Source organism: Elaeis guineensis, chromosome 11, assembly GCF_000442705.2.
Source record: "Elaeis guineensis isolate ETL-2024a chromosome 11, EG11, whole genome shotgun sequence".
Classification (NCBI taxonomy): domain Eukaryota; kingdom Viridiplantae; phylum Streptophyta; class Magnoliopsida; order Arecales; family Arecaceae; genus Elaeis; species Elaeis guineensis.
In genome coordinates this window covers 18592351-18603212 of record NC_026003.2, presented here as the reverse complement: position 1 = coordinate 18603212, position 10862 = coordinate 18592351, and the positions used below count along the sequence as shown (strand labels likewise).

The window sequence follows — 10862 nt, the reverse complement described above, 5'->3', positions numbered from 1 at the left end:
CAATCTGATGTTGACCCTATGGACGTCCCTATTTTGTCTCATTCCATTTCGAAAGACCAAAACATCTATTTGACTAAGATGGTCTCTATTGAAGAGATCGAGGAAGCCATCTGGAGTATACATCCTGATAAAGCTTCAGGACCTGATGGCTTCCCTAATTTTTTTCTTCTAATCCTTTTGGTATCTTATAAAAGAGGATGTGGTTTGAGCTATCCAATACTTTTTTGATCACTCTATAATGCCTGCCTTGTGAAAGTAAACTTTCATTACCTTGATTCCTAAGATAAGCAATCCTATAAGAGTAAGTGATTATCGTCCTATCAGCCAATGTAATTCTGTTTACAAAATTGTGGCAAAAATTTTAGCTAACAGATTAAAGCCTCTTCTTCACTTTTTGATCTCTATTAAACAAGGGGCCTTCATTCCTGGGCGTAATATTTCTGAAAATATTCTTTTGGCCCAAAAAATTATGCATTCTCTTGATAGGGCGCCGCCTTCTAAGGGGATTGTGATAATGAAAGTTGATATGGAAAAAGTATTTGATCATGTTCATTTGCCTTTCTTATTCAAAGTTTTAGACCAACTTGGGTTCAGTTCTACATTTATTAATCAGATTCGGGCTTGCATCTCTAATCCTTATTTTGCTATTCTTATTAATGGCTCACCCTCTTAGTGGTTTCAAACATCTAGAGGTCTTCGGCAAGGCTACCCATTATCGTCTTACTTATTTATTCTATGTTCTGAAGTTTTATCTATTTTTCTTAATTTTGCTATGACCAATAATATTCTAAGGGTGTATCAAACTCCAAGGGGGGGACCTAAGATCTCTCATCTCTTATTTATTAATGATTGTCTCTTCATTGCCAAAGCTACTGTAAAGGATGTGGGTTGTTTAAAAGCCATTGTTGATGCTTATTGCCTCATATCAAGTCAGGCTATAAATTTGGCTAAATCTTATTTTTCCATTAGCCCTAAAACTCCAATTTCTATCAAAGCTCAAATTTGAAGTCTTCTTATGTGAGGAAAATTAGAGATGTTTGGTCCTATCTTGGTCTTCCTTTGTCCACTCAGAAACTGTATGCCAAGGATCTTGCTTTTCTTCATGATAAGATGACCAAAAGAATTGCCTCTTGATAATTGAAAGCTCTTTCCTTAGGCAGCAGAGCTACTTTAGTCCACTTTGTCCTCTTTTCAATTCCTCTCTATACTCTCCAATGTATATCTATCCCTTAGAAGGCTTTGCACAAGATTGAAAAAGAATATCGAGCTTTTCTTTGGGGTCATACTACTGATTGTAGAGGGTTGCATCTTGTTTCTTGGAGTAGTATTTGCAAACCTAAAAATCAAGGAGGGTTGCGTATTATGCCTATTCAAGTCAGAAAGAACGCTTATGTTTGTAAGCTTGCTGCTCAGATTGTCATCAATCCCACTTCTTTATAGGCAAAGGTTATTAAAGCTAAATATCAATTTGGTGGGCTGTGGCATGTTTATACTAAGCCTCAACATACTTCTTCAATTTGGACCAAAATTTGTAATGCTGGATTTTCTATTCAATACCAATTCAATTGGCAAATTGGCAGTGGACATTCTATTAGTATTCTCAATAACCCCTGGGTAGCTACCATTCCACTTAATACATGGCCCACTTTTATTAATATTGATTCTCCTTCGGCCCAATTCTCTGTTTCTGATCTTCTTACTACTAGTCAACATTGGGATGTGCAGGGGATTGGAGAGCTCTTTGCTACTGATATGATGAGCCATATTTGTAAAATTTTTATTGTGATTATAGGGGGGCTGATCAGTTAACTTGGGTCCTACCAATTCTATGCTCATCACCCTCAAAGACATATAACCTCTTATTAACCCCACTCAACAGTCAGATACTTCCTCCTCCTTTAATTGGGTATGGGATCCTCAATACCTCTGAGAATAAAGTTTTTGTGGTGGAAGGTTCATTGGCAAAGTTTACCTTGTAAGGCTATTCTTGCTTCTAGGGGAATTATTGATTTCTCTGGGATCTAATGTGATTTTTGCCTTGATGTTATGAAGGATATTAATCATGTGCTCTTTGACTGTCTCTTTGCTGTTAGCTGCTAGCAACAATTGAATTTGCTATTTAATTTTGATAATTAGCCTTCCTCTACTTTAAATTTGGTTCATCTTATGGCTTCCACTGCGGCTAAAGAATCTAAAGCTTTGTGGGCAACTCTACTTTAGATCATCTGAAATGCCAAGAATGAAAGGATATTTCGTGGCTCTGCTTAGACTCTGACTCAGGTGGTTTATAGGATCCTTTGCTTTCTTATCCTTTAAATATAGCAGATTTTTCATCCACCCATAGGAGCCATTTGAGGCATTGAAGTAGCTGTCAGTTGCCTGCTCTTGGCAACAACCTATTACCCTATTGTTTTTGGCTACCCCCTTCCCCAGGCTCCTTAAAGGTGAACTTTGATGCTGCAGTTATTGATGGTAAGATTGCCTCTGCTTTTAGATGCTTCGGGGGTAAAGCTTTTACCTCCTTCATCTATTCTTTATGCCGAGCTGGTAGCAGCCTGGCTGGGTATGAGAATCACTACTTTGCATTTAAATGTTTCTGATCTTTGGTTAGAAGGTGATTCAAGTAAGGTTGTTTCTATGCCTACTTTCTTGCTGCCTTAGGGAGGTCATAATCTACCTATTTTAAATGACATTCTTAGGTGGAAAGCATCTTGCTCCAATTTCTATGCTTCTTATGTTCCAAGAGAAGCTAACAAGGCTGCTGATTTTATTGCTAAGGTCGAGCTTCTTGAACCTTTTCATTTGCCTGATTGCTTTGCTTCAAATCTCTTTTTTCAATCCATTTTGCATGATGATATTTCAGGTATTAATTATCAATGAGGGGTTCGGAGTTCACTTCGCAGCAATTTTTTTCAATGGGTTGGATCTTTTATTGGGAGACCACTTGTTTGGATATTCACAGGGTTACTGTTTCTATAGCCTATTGTACTTTATATTTTTTTAGATTTGTTTCAACTACTTGCTCATCTCTGGGTGATGTCCCTTTCTTTATTTTTGCTTCTTTTATTCTATTTTCTCAGGTTGCTGTTGTGTTTCTATTATGCCCATTGTTACACTCTATCCATTTTATTAATGTCAGCTTTGCTCCTAGAAGTTAAAAAAAAAAAAAAAAAAAAGAGAGAGAAAGCTAGGTTTAGAATGTAGAATATGACACTCATGATAAAAAAAACCTATATTTGTCATGCTCTGATCTATCGTTTGGGATGGTCATGCGACATGCCTGCATAACTTTAGGATATCATCCTAGAGAGGATGCAAGAGGAAAATTCTTTGTGCACTGCGGATGGTGTAAAAAATTCGATATGGAGTGCACTGTTTTGCCCAATTGGTCTACGTAGCCACCGCTTTCCAACACATATTTAATGCTTGCAGTTCTATTTTTTATTTAAAATTTTGAATAACAAAATTTTCATCTTGTTTTATAAAAATTATGATATCCTATGGCATATTATGATATCCTGTGTCAAATTATGACTTTCTGCACACAAGATATCATAATATGACCCAAGATGTCATAATATGAAAGGGATATTTTTATCCAACCACTTTCTAATACGTATTTAATGTCTGTAATTTTTTTTTATTTGAAAATTTTGAATGATAAAAATACTTCTACTTTTTTAAAAAAATTATGACATTCTATGGTATATTATGACATCCTATACCAAATTATGATTTTCTATACACAAAATATTATAATGTCGTACAGAAAGTCATAACATAGACATAAGATGTCATAATTTTTTTCAAAGACTAGAAGTATTTTCATCATTCAAAATTTCAAACGAAAAAATAAAACTGTAGGTATTAAATGTGTGTTGGAAAGCGGTGGCCACATAGACCAATCAGATTAAGTGGTGTGTTCTACATCAGATTTTTTATACCATCCGTGATGCACAAAGAATTTCTCGAGGATGCAAAGCCTACAATTGCGCAAAGCTTCAACATCAACAGAAAGTACAAAATATTATTATTATATTATTATAACATATTGTAACTCCAGTAATAATAGCAAAAGTTGGTCAACTATATAATTCAATTATTCTTCTGATATTAGTGATGCACTAACTACTTCTTTGCTCAACCGTAAACTTCAAACTTATCCAATACTAAGGATTCTATGGTTCTAAAAGGAAAGTAATAGTGGTATGAGCTAAAAGTTGAGCACATCGTTATAAATTTGAGAAATGAGAGTTGATAGATTGTTTACAACATATATATAACAACTAAAATAATACTAAAACATAATATGCATATTTATGATATATACATTAGTAGAAGTATGGTAGACCCCCCCCATTAGAGGGAATGAAGGTGGCTCCGTGGAAATTGCTTCACATGCAGCCAGCACAAGAGGAGGTTGCACTCTTTGCTGGATTTCTTCTTGTCGGAATGACTGAATCCTACAATTAGAAGAGATTGCACATAGAATACGGGGAAGGTTAGGAAAACAAATATGAGAAAGAGGTGGAAAAAAAGGACATGGCCCGTGGAGAGGTGGGGGGGAACCTCAATCAATCTAATTTGGGTAACAACAGATTAGATCAGGGCAAAGGCAATATTTAGGTTTTAATGGTAGAGTCCAGTGGTGCCTAGCGAAGGTCCAAATGGATGCTGACACAATGGATGCCTAACGAAGAACCATCAAAGTCATAACCTTTTTCCTTTTTTTTTCGGTGGAAGCTAGAAATTTATAATGTTTCCAGTTGTTACGATACTAGAGCTTAATACATACATGTATACCATCTATGCTTTGGCCTTCAAAAGTGAACTATGCAGGAGGTGTATATAATGCCTTTGGGGCAAAACTAGTCATTTTGATTTTTATTTATATTTTGTTTGTTGATTATGTTATAGATGCTTGGAGGAAAGTGTTGGTTAGGTTATAATTATAGCTCATTTCTTCCATCAAAAATACTTCAAGCTACCATGGCATAAAATCTCTTTTTTTTTGGTAAAAAAATGAGGATTTGAGGGGGGCGACCCAGCGCAACTACCTCTCCTAGGCGTGACTATAGGACCCCAATTTCTATCGGAGAATGTTCGATTTAGGGAGTAATTTTAGGAAGGGGCTTTCCTCTCCACCTTATGGACTGATCTATGACCAAGCTCAATGGGTGAGTATGTCATCCCAGCACTACCGTGGAGAATATTCGATTCAGAGAGTAATTTAGAGAGGGACTTCTTTCTCTACCTTATGAACTGACCTATAGTCAAGTCCAATGGGTGAGTATGTCATCCCAGCACCACCGTAGATCAGAAAATCAGAAATCCCTTCTAGACCCCATGTCCAGGCCATCAGAATTAGTTCCCTCATGATTATATGCATCTTGACATTTAAATGAAGCCGCAGCATCTGGTGCAACTCAAATCTGGACCGTTTGGTTGGAAGCCAGAGGCCCGTTCTACTGGGTTGCCACCATGGTGGTGCATAAAATCTTTTTTACATTGCACTTCTTGATAGTATCTTGTAATACAATTATTATTAGAGGACAACATAGTTTGTCTTTACATGTTAAAAGGTGGATCAACATAGTAATCATTGTTGACCTTCCTTTAGTTGGTAACTTCTTGTTATAAAAGAGTCAGTATGGTGCTATATGCATGCTATTTATATAAGAGGAAGTAGAGATGGAGGATAGAGGTGAATTAAAAAAAAAGAAGGATAAAATAGAATTTGACAAGTAATAGAAAGTAATAAATTATTCATTTTTTTTCCTTTTTTCTTTCTATTTGATGTGAATGAGCATTTCCTTACATATATAGAACAATGTATTAAACTAATATTAAAATAATTTAGTCTTGGCCCCTTGATCTAATTAAACAGATTGAAAGCCTTAATGAAAGGGCAACTTGAAATTAGAATATGACTTAATCAATTCTTCTAACAAATGAGTTTGATAAAATGTAAATTTATGATGGTCAAATTATCTTTCTAGGTTTAAACAATTGGTTATATTTATTAAATGTCTAATTATCCATGCAGTTTTACCATAACAAAAAAGTGGACATAAGATGCTTGAAAACCCTGCAGATGCCTTTCTTCTCCTATAGTTTTTGTTATTTTTTTATTTTTTTCAAGAAGTTATCCCAATCTCTTAGATTCAAGATGGCCATCATTTCTATACTCCAAGTGCATTAAAGTTCAAAATTATTGCTATCGGGATTACCCATTATCGGATTCAAGTTCTCCTCCTTGGGATGAAGCCAAGCATCCATTAATGGCCCAATAAGACCAGTTCAACTCAAGAGACAAGACGGCACTATGAGATCAGTCTCCACCCAATCTCCACCTCAATTGGTTACTGATCTCAAGATCAGAACCTGACTGACAACACTTGATGACTCATGTAGTGGTCCAGAAGGAGCCTAACTTTAAATTTCTAGTCCACTCAACCATCCGACAATCTCTGAGACTCTCTAACAACCTTCGGATTGTATGCACGACCCACAGTCGACACTCATGACTAACAAACCCAATGACGCGATAGTGGGTAAATCCCAATGACCTATCAAGTAGTGGCCTCGTAGGCCCTGACAGCCTACCAATTTTTGACATAACAACCTACCACCCTCTCAATACAAAGAAGGTAAGGAGGGGACCCTCAGGTAAGGTCTCACTCTTGGCAGAAAAAGCCAGTGCTCTCGCTCTCATACACCTTTCTTCCTCCTTCAACTATTTTCTAGGCTTTGACTGACTTAGGCATCGAAGGATCCCCCATCAAACACACTCCAATGAGAGGATTTTCTCTACAAGTCCCCTAGCCATGAAGGGCGGCTTGCATCCCTGGGTGCATCGACCAACCTACCGACGCTCCACCACTAGAGCTCAATGATAATAGGTTAGCATGCCAAGTAGGGGGAGGAAGAGCAAATGGACTTTGAAGGAGGAAATGGAGAGAATGAGAGCATGCAACACTTCGGCCAACTCTAGTTGGTGTTCCTCGTGATTGGAGGAATGGCCTGCTTAACAAGTTGAGCCTACATCTTCCTACTCGATCGTGGTGGCAGACCAATAGCAGTTCACCACACTACTACGATAAGTCCAAACCTTAACAACCATAGTCCAAGGCCTCCACTAGGTGATGAAGCAGCAACCGCAACCTGAGGAGCAAGGTCTTCTCACTACTCCATTCTGTCACAACCGATGATCCCAACCTACTTGACAATCTCATCACCCCGATCCTCCAGCCCGACGAGCCTCTCCTCAGCATCAAAGTTCAAAGTGGGAGAAGTGTCGCTGGTCCCCATATGGGTCGTTTGATGGAGATTCGACTCTGAGATACTCATGATATCATAGCAATTCTAGTCGACTGGATGAGTATGATTGGAAGTTTCAAGAGCTCGATCGATAACTTGCTAAGCTGTAGGAGGGCCATGGAGGCCAAATGGATGGCCTCTAGTTCAACAACCACCCTCCTTTCTCTAATAGAATTATGGAAGAACAGATCCTCCTCGATTCAAGATGCCACAGTTGGAGCCTTTTGATGACTTCTCTGACCCACTCGACCATCTTTAGAGCTATAAGGCTCTCATGATAACCTAGAAGGCAATAAATATCCTCCTCTATCTTGCTTTCCTAATAACTCTCAAGAAGTCTGCTCAAATCTAGTACTCAGATCTGCAGTCAGATATGATCCATTCTTTCGAATAGTTAGAGAAGCAATTCGTGGTGCACTTCAGTAGTAACAGAAGATAGCAACAGAACTCTGATAGCCTCTTCTCGATCCAGCATCAAGAAGGAGAGTTCTTGAAGGAGTATATGGTGTGTTTCAATGCCGTCACCTTGAAAATCCACAACCTAAATGAAGTAGTGGCCATGTCAACCATGAAGAAAAGTCTACGAAGGTCCAAATTGACTTTTTTTTCTAGACAAGAAGTTTTCAAGAACCAACGTCGAGCTCCTCACCTGAGTATTGAAATACACTCGAGTGGACGATGGTGCCACTAATTAGTAAGAAGCTAAGAGAAGAAGATCCTCTAGAAAGAAGTGAGCTCGAGAGGAGTTAAGCAAAATATATATCGAGAAGGAAGCCCCCCAGCAATGACTGAGTCCTAGGCTAAAGAGTCTAGCTCATAAAATCGACAAGTTCAATAGCAGCACCACTCTTTCAGCACCCCACATGCAGATCCTCATGGAGATTGAGGGATAGAAGTATTTTCAAAGGCCTCGACCGATGAAGGCCCCTCCCACCATGTGCAACCACAAGAAATATTGTCGATTCTACTAGGATCACAACCACAACATGGAGGACTCCATCCAACTGAAGAATGAGATAGAGACCCTGATAAGGCATGGCTATCTTGAAAAATTCATCCATGATCGTGAGGCCCATGCAGTGATCGATCGCCAGCTAAGCCTTCACCCAGTGAAGGGACAAGCAATCAATTGATGGCTGGCATAATCCCATGATCGTGGGAGCCATAGATCCAGGGAAGCCAGGGAGCTAGGAGCACACCCCTAAGAGGTAGTGGGGTGACAATGTTATTTCTTTTTTTGATGATGGTGTGCGGAGAATTCAAACTTTTTATGATGATGATGTTGTTGTTTCAATGACAATAGCAAATTATGATGTAAAAAAAATTATGATTGATGATAAAAATTCTATTGATGTATTATTCTATGACATATTCTTCTGAATAAAATTGCCAATAGATCGATTGAGGAGAGTAAATACCCTCTTGATAGGGTTCTCGAATGATTGGATAAAAATAGAAGAGGAGATAGTCCTCTCGATCACCACAGGCTGAGAGCCCTGCCAAGCAACTATGTGCTTGACTTTCCTCTTCATCCGCATGCCTTTGGCTTACGATGTGATATTAGGCTGAGCCGGACTAAATGCATTATGAGCTATTGTGTCAACCTATTATCTACTTGTCCGCTTCCCAACAAGCAATGGGGTGGGTGAAATGCAAGGAGATCAAGAACTTGCTCGACAATGCTTCATAATAACTATTAGAGGGAAAAAGCCATAGGAAACTTTACTGATCGATAGGCTAGATCTTTGAGATGTAGAAAATCGAGACAGACCTACCAAGCAGCTGGTCTCGATCTTGCTATGGAGTGAGGATCTCGAAAAGACTATTCAAATCAGATCGCTCCTGGCCACTGAATTCTGTGATCGACTCGATCCTGAGTTTTCTACGTAAGGATGCAGATATCTTTGCCTAGTCGACCTCGAACATGCTAGAAATTTCTATTGAGGTAATCATGCATAAGCTGAACATAGATCCAATCTGCAAACCTATTTGATAGAAGAAGAAAAACTTTATCCCAAAAAGACAACAAGCCATCAACAAAGAAGTGAACAAGCTATTGGCCACCGGCTTTATCCAAGAGGTCACTACTCGGAGTGGTTGCTAACATCGTCATGATCAATAAGGCTAGTAGAAAGTGGAGAATTTATATTGACTATATCGACTTGATTAGGACCTATTCGAAGGATAGTTTTTTTCTATTGTAGATTGACCAACTAGTGGATGCGACATCGGACCACAAGTTGTTGAGCTTCATAGATGCCTTTTCTAAGTACAATCAGATCCAGATGGCTCCTAAAGATGAGGAAAAGATGGACTTCATGATCGAAAAAGGCTTGTACTGCTACAGAGTCATATTGTTCAGACTCAAGAATGCCAAAACCACATATTAGTGACTCATCAACAAGGTTTTCAAGGACCAAATTAGTCAAAACATGAAAGTTTACATTGACGATATACTGATGAAAAGCAATAGGTCGATTAGCACATACATGACTTAGAAGAAGCTTTCACCATGTTGAGACAGTATCAGATGAAGTTGAACCCAAGTAAGTATACCTTTAGTGTCACCCTGGAAAAATTTCTAGATTTTATAATTACGAGATAAGAAATCGAGGCCAGTTTGAAGAACATATGAGCACTCCTTGACATGAAGCACCCAACTTCAAGGAAAAAAGTTCAATGCCTAATCGGGCACTTCATGGCCCTCAGCCAGTTCATTTCAAAATCAGTCAACAAAATATTTTTTTTTCTTCAAGGTCCTCTAATGGATGAAAGATTTCATCTAGTCAGATAAATGCTAAAAGGCCTTTGAAAAATCGAAGAGCTACCTAAGGATGCCTCCACTACTAATAAAGCCTCATGAAGGGGAGACCCTATACATGTATCTTGCAGCTTGATAGAGGCCGCCAATTCAATCTTGGTCCAAGAAGATGAGAAGGGAGTGTAAAATCTAATCTACTACATAAGCTGAGTTCTACATGATGTCGAGACAAGAAGATGGTTTATGCTCTCACCAACTCGATGCAATGACTAAGGCTCTATTTTCAAGCATATTCGGTTGTGGTCCTGACTGACTAGCCATTGAGAACCTTGCTATGGCAGCCTAATACCTTGAGAAGACTAGTACGGTGGGTGATTGAACTCTGTGAGTTAGACATTTCATCTTCAACTATCGATGAAAGCTCAGATTTTGACTGACTTCATCATCGAGTGCACCATCCCCAAGGATGAATCAACTGTGGGTGAGTCTAATGTGCAAATCTCCAAGCCTATCTAGATCCTACACATCAACGATACCTCAAACTCCCAAGGGAGTGGAGCTAGACTTATCTTGGCTAAGTTGGAAGGTGTGGTGACTGAGTCTGTGCTTCAGTTTACCTTTTGTGCTTCTAATAATCGGGCCAATATGAAGCCTTATTTGCTGGACTAACGATTGCTCAAGAATGTGGGATAAGAAGATTGAAAGTCTTCACCGACTCGTAGCTGATGACTGGATAGGTCTGGGGCAAGTTTGCAGCCTGAGATCCTACAATGGCTAGGCA

General features: G+C 38.7%; 1 long non-coding RNA gene across 1 annotated transcript; it reads left to right on the top strand.

The window, feature by feature from the left end:
- Positions 1 to 515: 515 nt before the first annotated feature.
- LOC140852608 (uncharacterized) lies at positions 516 to 3101 on the top strand. Its single transcript, XR_012135497.1, has 3 exons — positions 516 to 2472; positions 2700 to 2778; positions 2864 to 3101. It is a non-coding gene; the product is annotated as an uncharacterized lncRNA (long non-coding RNA).
- The last annotated feature ends 7761 nt before the right edge of the window (positions 3102 to 10862 follow it).